The sequence below is a fragment of the Delphinapterus leucas genome, chromosome 5 (assembly GCF_059928025.1).
Source record: "Delphinapterus leucas isolate spDelLeu-1000000601 "Yukka" chromosome 5, BTC_Dleu_Yukka2, whole genome shotgun sequence".
In the NCBI taxonomy this organism is placed as follows: Eukaryota; Metazoa; Chordata; class Mammalia; order Artiodactyla; family Monodontidae; genus Delphinapterus; species Delphinapterus leucas.
The window spans coordinates 78,608,535-78,619,424 of record NC_143133.1 but is presented as its reverse complement, the minus strand read 5'-3'; the positions used below and the strand labels follow the sequence as shown (position 1 = coordinate 78,619,424).

General features: G+C 38.4%; 1 pseudogene; it reads right to left on the bottom strand.

Annotated features, from left to right (window-relative positions):
- Positions 1 to 1,384: 1,384 nt before the first annotated feature.
- LOC111171585 (E3 ubiquitin-protein ligase ZFP91 pseudogene) overlaps positions 1,385 to 10,890 on the bottom strand; it is a 32,523-nt pseudogene continuing 23,017 nt past the window's right edge.

Genomic DNA, 10,890 nt, shown 5'->3' with positions numbered 1-10,890 from the left:
CTTGTTTTTTTTAATATACTTTTTTTTTTTTAATGTAATGAATTGGCTCAAGTGGTTATGGAGGCTGAGAAACTGAGATGTCCCAAGATATGGAGTTTGCAAGGTGAAGACCCAGAAGAACAGATGGCTTTTCCAGTCTAAGTCTAGAGCAGATGCCAATGGTGTAAGTTCCAATATGAGTCTGAGTCCAAGGGCAGGAGAAGACCAATGCCCCACATTGGTCTAAGTTTTCAAACTCCAGTTTAGCCATAAACTTGTTCTTCAAGTCGTATATATTAGAAGACCTGACACACAGCAAGCCAAACCGCTGAGAAGCTGAGGTGTGCAGCAGACTATTTATTTCCAGGGCAATCAAACGAGAAGGGAGAACAATTCTCCGAACCTCCACCTCGAGGGTGAGAACCTTGGGAGGTTTGCAGGATAAAGAATAAAGAAGCAGGGCGTTCTGAGGTATGGGGAGCTTAGGGAGGGTGGGGAAAGGTGATTGGAAAAAGGTGCAGTAATCTTCACAGGCATAATTAAGCTACAGGAGAGCAATAAAACTAAAAGCTGGTTCTTTGACAAGATAAACAAAACTGATAAACAATGAGCCAGATTCATCAAGAAAAAAAGGGAGAAGACTCAAATCAATAGAATTAGAAATGAAAAAGGAGAAGTAACAACTGACACTGCAGGATCATGAGAGATTACTACAAGCAACTATATGCCAATAAAATGGACAACCTGGAAGAAATGGACAAATTTTATATATAACACATATATATGGAATCTAAGAAAGAAAAAAAAAAGGTCATCAAGAACCTAGGGGCAAGAAAGGAATAAAGACACAGACCTACGAGAGAATGGACTTGAGGATATGGGGAGGGGGAATGGTAAGCTGTGACAAAGTGGCATGGACATATATACACTACCAAACTTAAAATAGGTAGCTAGTGGGAAGCAGCCACATAGCACAGGGAGATCAGCTTGGTGCTTTGTGACCACCTAGAGGGGTGGGATAGGGAGGGTGGGAGGGAGGGAGACGCAAGAGGGAAGAGATATGGGAACATATGTATATGTATAACTGATTCACTTTGTTATAAAGCAGAAACTAACACACCATTGTAAAGCAATTATACTCCAATAAAGATGTTAATAAATAAATAAATAAATAAATAGCTGAGTACAAGATCTTAGATAAAAAAAAAAAAATCACAAACACTGGCAACAGTTTTATTAGTAGGAAAAAATACTTTCATTCAAACCGAAACTGGAGACAATGTAACCTATGTTTTATCTAGATGTTATAAATATCCCTCATCTGTTTCAAAAAAAGAGAAAAAGAGGCAATTTTAATATTTGAATATTAAAAGACCTTACAAACATTTTTTAATAGTAACTTTTAGAATATATCACGTCTTCATATTAGTGAACTCTGCATTTTGACCTATTCCATTTTCATCAAATTTGCCTGCTTTATAACAAATTTAAAACATGTTAAATTTTCCCCTCAAATTAGAGTATTGAAAAATCTGTTCCACCTGTTTTTCTTTACAATTTACAATTCCTGGTGAAAATTTAATACCTTATAGATATCTGTGAAAAACAAATCATACAATTTAGTTTCTTTGCAAGAAATATTAAGTAAAACAACTGAAATAAAACAACTCATGCAGTGTTTGGCACAAAACATAAATTTAATAAATGCATAATATTTCTAAAGTGAAATTTATAAATAATAGATAAATTTTCCATAAAAAGTATAAAACCTTTCCATGTAATTATTGTTTCATGCTAAAATTCTTTTTCTTATTTTATATTTCAAAGTTCCTGAAATAGTCATCACAAACAATTATGCTGAAAGAAAAATAATTATTTCTCTTTAAAATGGTATATTAGGGAATTTTTGAAAATTCTCTAATTTTTTTTTATTTTACTGGATCTTAAATGCTCTAATTTTTTTTTTTTTTGGTCCTTTTTGTCTTTTAAATACAAAGTCTTAGCTGTCCCAGTGCCCAAAATCTTCCCTTCCACTAATGTCCAGTAGAGTCTGAATCTTCAATCAGAACCTCTGTGGTAGCAGCGAGTATATCCGAGTTCATGACCAGTCCTTCAGCACCTCCACTGCTGCCACTTCGCACAAAGATCTTCCCATCATCCATCAGGCTCACAGGTTCCTTTCCCCTACAGTATGACCTTGACAGCCCTTCAGCTAGCTACTAGCAGGAGGCGCTCTCCAGAGATGGAGTTTCCCAAGGGCTCAGGAAGAAGAGGAAGACCCTGACCATCTGCAGGTTGTGTCAGGGACTCTGGATTAGTGTCCAAGATATCTGTGCTGGTGATGAGGGCGCCGGCATTGGCAGCCAGAGCTTCAGCAATCAGCACCTCAGAGTGGGTTTTTGCTTTGTGAGCCACTATGCTGCCCCTCTCATTTTTTTTTGCCACAGATATTGCAAGAAAACTGGTAGAAGGACTCTGCATCATGATTCTTCATGTGCCAATTAAGGGATGCCTTTTGCCGACAAGTAAATCCACAGATCTCGCATTGTAATGGCTCCTCGCCAGTGTGAATCATCCGGTGCACTGCCAGATTGTGGGAACTCTTGAAGGCCCAAGCACAGTATTCACAGATACAATCTCTTTGATCTGTATGATGTTTGGCATGTCACAGAAGTTGCTTCTGGAGGCTGAAAAGTAGCCCACAGGAGGCATGGGGACATAAGTGTTCCTTCTTCAGCAAACACTGATATTTAATGTGGTGCTGCAAATAGCTAGGGTGAGCAAGAAGGCCCAAAATTCCACCCTAAGATCATGCTAATCACCTCCAGTTTTAAATGTGCAGAAGCCTACAGCTTAATTATTATTATTTTTTAACATCTTTATTAGAGTATAGTGGCTTTAAAATGGCGTGTCAGTTTCTGCTTTATAACAAAGTGAATCAGTTATACATATACATATGTCCCCATATCTCTTCCCTCTTGCATCTCCTTCCCTCCAACCCTCCCTATCCCACCCGTCTAGGTGGTCACATAGCACTGAGCTGATCTCCCTGTGCTATGCGGCTGTTTCCCACTAGCTATCTATTTTACATTTGGTACTGTATATATGTCCATGCCACTCTCTCACTTTCTCACAGCTTCACTACAAATAACTCAATTTGTACAAATAATTACAAATAACTCAATTTCGTTCCTGTTTATGGCTGAGTAATATTCCATTGTATATAGGTACCACATCTTCTTTATCCATTTGTCTGTCATTGGGCATGTAGGTTGCTTCCATGACATGGCTATTGTAAATAGTGCTGCAATGAACATTGAGGCACATGTGTCTTTTTGAATTATGGTTTTCTCTGGGTATATGCCCAGCAGTGGGATTGCTGGGTCATGTGGTAGTTCCATTTTTAGTTTTTTAAGGAACCTCCATACTGTTCCCCATAGTGACTGTATCAATTTACATTCCCACCAACAGTGCAAGAGGGTTCCCTTTTCTCCACACCCTCTCCAGCATTTATTGTTTCTAGATTTTTTGATGATGGCCATTCTGACCGGTGTGAGATGATATCTCATTGTAGTTTTGATTTGCATTTCTCTAATGAATCCTGATGTTGAGCATTCTTTCATGTGTTTGTTGGCAGTCTGTATATCTTCTTTGGAGAAATGTCTATTTAGGTCTTTTGCCCATTTTTGGATTGGGTTGTTTGTTTTTTTGATATTGAGCTGCGTGAGCTGCTTGTAAATTTTGGAGACTAATCCTTTGTCAGTTGCTTCATTTGCAAATATTTTCTCCCATTCTGAGGGTGGTCTTTTCGTCTTATTTATGGTTTCCTTTGCTCTGCAAAAGCTTTTAAGTTTCATTAGGTCCCATTTGTTTATTTTTGTTTTTATTTCCATTTCTCTAGGGGGTGGGTCAAAAAGGATCTTGCTGTGATTTCTGTCATAGAGTGTTCGGCCTATGTTTTCCTCTAAGAGTTTGATGGTGTCTGGCCTTACATTTAAGTCTTTAATTCATTTTGAGTTTATTTCAGTGTATGGTGTTAGGGAGTCTTCTAAATTCATTCATTTACATGTAGCTGCCCAGTTTTCCTAGCACAAATTATTGAAGAGGCTGTCTTTTCTCCATTGCATAGCCTTGTCTCCTTTGTCATAGATTAGTTGACCATAGGTGTGTGGGTTTATCTCTGGGCTTTCTATCCTGTTCCATTGATCTCTATTTCTGTTTTTGTGCCAGTACCATACTGTCTTGATTACTGTAGCTTTGTAGTATAGTCTGAAGTCAGGGAGCCTGATTCCTCCAGCTCCATTTTTCTTTCTCAAGATTGCTTTGGCAATTCTGGGTCTTTTGCGTTTCTATACAAATTGTGAAATTTTTTGTTCTAGTTCTGTGAAAAATGCCAGTGGTATTTGATAGGGATTGTGTTGAATATATAGATTGCTTTGGGTAGTAGAGTCATTTTCACAATATTGATTCTTCCAATTCAAGAACATGGTATATCACTCCATCTATTTGTATCATCTTTCATTTCTCCCATCAATGTCATAATTTTCTGCATACAGGTCTTTTGTCTCCTTAGATAGGTTTATTCCTAGATATTTTATTCTTTTTGTTGCAGTGGTAAATGGGAGTGTTTTCTTAATTTCACTTTCAGAGTTTTCATCATTAGTGTATAGGTATGCAAGAGATTTCTGTGCATTAATTTTGTATCCTGCAACTTTACCAAATTCATTGATTAGGTCTAGTAGTTTTCTGGTAGCATCTTTAGAATTCTCTATGTATAGCATCGTGTCATCTGCAAACAGTGACAGCTTTACTTCTTCTTTTCCGATTTGGATTCCTTTTATTTCTTTTTCTTCTCTGATCACTGTGGCTAAAACTTCAAAAACTATGTTGCATCATAGTGGTCAGAGTGCACAACCTTGTCTTGTTCCTGATCTTAGTGGAAATGGTTTCAGTTTTTCACCATAGAGGATATTGTTGGCTGTGGGTTTGTCATATATGGCCTTTATTATGTTGAGGAAAGTTTCCTCTATGCCTACTTTCTGGAGGGTTTTTATCATAAATGTGTGTTGAATTTTGTCAGAATCTTTCTCTGCATCCATTGAGATGATCGTATGGTTTTTCTCCTTCAATTTGTTAATATGGTGTATCACATTGATTGATTTGCATATATTGAAGAATCCTTGCATTCCTGGGATAAACCCCACTTGATCATGGTTTATGATCCTTGTAATGTGCTGTTGGATTCTGTTTGCTATTGTTTTGTTGAGGATTTTTGCATCTATGTTCATCAGTGATATTGGCCTGTAGTTTTCTTTCTTTGTGACATCTTTGTCTGGTTTTCATATCAGGGTGATGGTGGCCTTGTAGAATGAGTTTGGGAATGTTCCTCCCTCTGCTGTATTTTGCAGGAGTTTGAGAAGGATAGGTGTGAGCTCTTTTCTAAATGTTTGGTAGAATTCGCCTGTGAAGCCATCTGGTCCTGGGCTATTGTTTGTTGGAAGCCTTTTAATCACAGTTTCAATTTCAGTGCTTGTGATTGGTCTGTTCATATTTTCTATTTCTTCCTAGTTCAGTCTCGGAAGGTTGTGCATTTCTAAGAATTTGTCCATTTCTTCCAGGTTGTCCATTTTATTGGCATATAGTTGCTTGTAGTAATCTATCATGATCCTTTGTATTTCTGCAGTTTTAGTTGTTACTACTCCTTTTTCATTTCTAATTCTATTGATTTGAGTCTTCTCCCTTTTTCTTTTTGATGAGTCTGGCTAATGGTTTATCAATTTTGTTTATCTTGTCAAAGGACCAGCTTTTAGTTTTATTGTTGTTTGCTATTGTTTCCTTCATTCTTTTTGATTTATTTCTTATCTGATGTTTATGATTTCTTTCCTTCTGCTAACTTTGGGGTTATTTTATTCTTCTTTCTCTACTTGCTTTAGGTGTAAGGTGAGGTTGTTTATTTGAGATGTTTCTTGTTTCCTAAGGTACGATTTTATTGCTGAAAACTTCCCTCTCAGAACTGTTTTTGCCGCACCTCATAGGTTTTGGGTCATCGTGTTTTCACTGTCGTTTTTTTCTAGGTATTTTTTTATTTCCTCTTTGATTTCTTCAGTGATCTCTTGGTTATTAAGTAGTGTATTGTTTAGCCTCCATGTGTTTGTATTTTTTATAGATTTTTTCCTGGAATTGATATTTGGTCTCAAAGCATTGTGGTCAGAAAAGATACTTGATGCGATTTCAATTTTCTTAAATTTACCAAGGCTTGATTTGTGACACAAGATATGATCTATCCTGGAGAGTGTTCCCTGAGCACTTGAGAAGAATGTGTATTCTGTTGTTTTTGGATGGAATGTCCTATAAATATCAATTAAGTCCCTCATGTTTAATGTGTCATTTAAAGCTTGTGTATCCTTTTTTATTTTCATTTTGGATGATCTGTCCATTGGTTAAAGTGGTGTGTTAAAGTCCCTTACTATGATTGTGTTACTGTCAATTTCCCCTTTTATGGCTGTTAGTATTTGCCTTATGCATTGAGGTTCTCCTATGTTGGGTGCATCAATGTTTACAATTCTTATACCTTCTTCTTGGATCGATCCCTTGATCATTATGTAGTATCCTTCTTTGTCTCTTGTAATAGTCTTTATTTCAAAGTCTATTTGTGTGATATACGAATTGCCACTCCAGCTTTCTTTTGATTTCCATTTGCATGGAATGTCTATCTTTTTCCATCCCCTCACTTTCAGTCTGTATGTGTCCCTAGGTCTGAAGTGGTTCCCTTGTAAACAGCATATATACGGGTCTTGTTTTTGTGTCCATTCAACCAGTCTATGCCTTTTGTTTGGAGTATTTAATCCATTTACATTTAAGGTAATTATCAATATGCATGTTCCTATTACCATTTTCTTAATTGTTTTGGGTTTGTTTTTGTAGGTCTTTTCCTTCTCTTGTGTTTCCTACCTAGAGAAGTTCCTTTGGCATTTGTTGTAAAGCTGGTTTGGTGGTGCTGAATTCTCTCAGCTTTTGCTTGTCTGTAAAGGTTTTAATTTTTCTATCCAATCTGAATGAGATCCTTGCTGGGTCGAGTAATCTTGGTTGTAGGTTTTTCTTCTTCATCACTTTAAATATGTCCTACTACTGCTTTCTAGCTTGCAGAGTTTCTGCTGAAAGTTCAGCTGTTAACCTTATGGGGATTCCCATGTATGTTATTTGTTTTCTTTTTCCCTTGCTGCTTTTAATATTTTTTCTTTATATTTAATTTTTGATAGTTTGATTAATATGTGTCTTGGCATGTTTCTCTTTGGATTTATCCTGTATGGGACTCTCTGTGCTTCCTGGATTTGATTAAGTATTTCCTTTCCCATATTAGGGAAATTTTCAACTATAATCTCTTCAAATATTTTCTCAGCCCCTTTCTTTTTCTCTTCTTCTTCTGGGACCCCTATAATTCGAATGTTGGTGTGTTTAATGTTTTCCCAGAGGTCTCTGAGACTGTCCTCAGTTCTTTTCATTCTTTTCTCTTTATTCTGCTCTGCAGTAATTATTTCCACTATTTTATCTTCCAGGTCACTTATCCATTCTTCTGCCTCAGTTATTCTGCTATTGATCCCTTCTAGAGAATTTTTAATTTCATTTATTGTGTTGTTCATCATTGTTTGTTTGCTCTTTAGTTCTTCTAGGTCCTTGTTAAACATCCTTGTATTTTCTCCATTCTATATCCAAGATTTTGGGTCATCTTTACTATCATTTTACTGAATTCTTTTTCAGGTAGGTTGCCTATTTCCTCTGCATTTATTAGTTGTGATGGGTTTTTGCTTTGCTCCTTCATCTGCTGTGTGTTTCTGTGTCTTCTCATTTTGCTTAACTTACTGTGTTTGGAGTCTCCTTTACACAGGCTGAAGGTTCTTAGTTCCTGTTGTTTTTGGTGTCTGTCCCCAGTGGCTGAAGTTTGTTCAGTGGGTTGTGTAGGCTTCCTGGTGGAGGGGACTAGTGCCTGTTTTCTGGTGGATGAGGCTGGATCTTGTCTTTCTGGTGGGCAGGTCCACGTCTGGTGGTGTGTTTTGGGGTGTCTGTGGCCTTATTATGATTTTAGGCAGCCTCTCTGCTAATGGGTGGGGTTGTGTTCCTGTGTTGCTAGTTTTTTGGCATAGGGTGTCCAGCACTGTAGTTGGCTGGTCATTGAGTGAAGCTGGGTTTTGGCGTTGAGATGGAGATCTTTGGGAGATTTTCGCCATTTGATATTACGTGGAGCTGAGAGGTCTCTTGTGGACCAGTGTCCTGAAGTTGGCTCTCCCACCTCAGAGGCACAGCCCTGATGCCTGGCTGGAGAAACAAGAGCCTTTCATCCACGCAGCTCAGAATAAAAGGGAGAAAAAATAGAAAGAAAGAAAGAAAGAAAGAAAGAAAGAGAGAAAGAGAGAAAGAGAGAGGGAGGGAGGGAGGGAGAAAGAAAGAAAGAAAGAGAAAGAAAGAAAGAAAGAAAAAAGAAAGAAGATAAAATAAAATAAAATTATTAAAATAGAAAATAATTATTAAGAAATAAATTTTAAAAAGAAAAAGAATCTGATGGACAGAACCCTAGGACAAATGGTAAAAGCAAAGCTATACAGACAAAATCACACACAGAAGCATACACATACACACTCACAGAAAGAGAAAAAGGGAAAAAAAATATATATATATATTTGCTCCCAAAGTCCACCTTCTCAATTTGAGATGATTCGTTGTCTATTCAGGCATTCCACAGATGTAGGGTACATCAGGTTGATTGTGGAGATTTAATCCTATGCTCCTGAGGATGCTGGGAGAAATTTCCCTTTCTCTTCTTTGTTTGCACACCTCCTGGTGCTCAGTTTTGGATTTGGACCTGCCTCTGCATGTAGGTCGCCTGAGGGCGTCTGTTCTTCGCTCAGACAGGACGGGGTTAAAGGAGCAGCTGATTCAGGGGCTCTGGCTCACTTAGGTCGGGGGGAGGGAGGGGTAAGGATGCGGGGTGAGCCTGCGGCTGCAGAGGACAGCATGATGTTGCAACAGCCTGAGGTGCGCCGTGCGTTCTCCCGGGGAAGTTGTACCTGGATCACGGGACCCTGATAGTGGCAGGCTGCACAGGCTCCCGGGAGGGGAGGTGTGGACAGTGACCTGTGCTTGCACACAGGCTTTTTGGTGGTGGCAGCAGCAGCCTTAGCGTCTCATGCCCGTCTCTGGGGTCTGCACTGATAGCTGTGGCTTCTGCCCACCTCTGGAGCTCCCCTAATCTGTGCTCTTAATCCCCTTTTCTCACGCACCAGGAAACAAAGAAGTAAGAAAAAGTCTCTTGTCTCTTTGGCAGCTCCATACCTTTTCCTGGACTCCCTCCTGGCTAGCTGCGGCGCATTAGCCCCGTTCAGGCTGTGTTCACGCCGCCAACCCCAGTCCTCTCCCTGCGCTCCAACCAAAGCCCGAGCCTCAGCTCCCAGCCCCGCCCTCCTCGGCAGGTGAGCAGACAAGCCTCTTGGGCTGGTGAGCGCTGGTCGGCACCGATCCTCTGTGCGGGAATCTCTCCACTTTGCCCTCCACATCCCTGTTGCTGTGCTCTCCTCCATGACCCCGAATCTTCCCCCCTGTGCCACCTGCAGTCTCCGCCTGCAAAGGGGCCTCCTAGTGTGTGGAAACCTTTCCTCCTTCACAGCTCCCTCCCAGTGGGGTAGGTCCCGTCTGTATTCTTTTGTCTCTGTTTTTTCTTTTGCCCTACCCAGGTACGTGGGGAGTTTCTTGCCTTTTGGGAGGTCTGAGGTCTTCTGCCAGCGTTCAGTAGGGGTTTTATAGGAGCTGTTCCTTATGTAGATGTATTTCTGATATATTCGTGGGGAGGAAGGTGATCTCCGCGTCTTGCTCTTCTGTAATCTTGAAGCTCCTCTCAGCTGTTTAAATAGATTAAAAGGAGTTGTTTATTTTAAAGGCAATTTACTTACAAATAATTTAAATTACGATTGTGATGGCTCCATCATCTGTATTGTGTTTTGTTAGACTCTTTTTTTTATTAACTCAAAATAACCGATGTAATATTCTCTATGCAGGAAAATACTAGCCATGCATTTTCTAAAGCAGGCTTTGGGAAATAAGTTAGAAAATAAAATAAAATTTTAACACCTTTATGTTTAAGATTCGGTTACAACTGTATTTTTCTCACCACAAACAAAAAAAAAAGAAGAGTCCATTTCATCTAGATTTTACATAATCTTCATAATAATCCTCAACATGGGCTTTCTATCAGAATATGAGTTTCTGTTTTGGAAAATCAGAGTAACCAAATGACAGCTGGTTGACTTTTCATGTGAATTTGTCACGTACCATCAAATTATTTTCTTCCACTGACTTGCTCATTCATTTTATTGAAAGTATTGTAATTTCTGAAATTGTCACAATTGGGCCTGCAATCATTATGATGAAATACCTCCTGGTTGTGTATATTAAAAGCCTCACCAAAAACTAAGAAAAATATTAAGGAGAAAGAAGACCAATCAGCAATTAGAAGCTATTAATGCTGAAATTATCACCAGTATGTTGGTAAAGGAACTAAGATTAGCTAACCCCAAATTTCAAAAGATATTTATTTATTTCCCCTAAGCACTGTTACTAAGTTTAAAAATAAATGCACCTAATTATTAAATAATTTGTGTCAAGAAGTTTCATAAATAAAGGGCAAATGTTTTCACTATTCTTACTTATTAGAAAGAATATATTAATTAAATTATTTGTCTGGGATTTAAAATTTTAGCAGAAAACCAAAATCAAAGGAATGAAAAAACATATATTGCACTACAGCTACTAATTTAAGGTCTGTCAATAATTTCAGCACCCATTTTTAAAAAAGCTATATATCCCAGTCACTTTATTTTTTTCCTTTTTGAGACATGGGGACGAGTATTTAATCTGATTTTT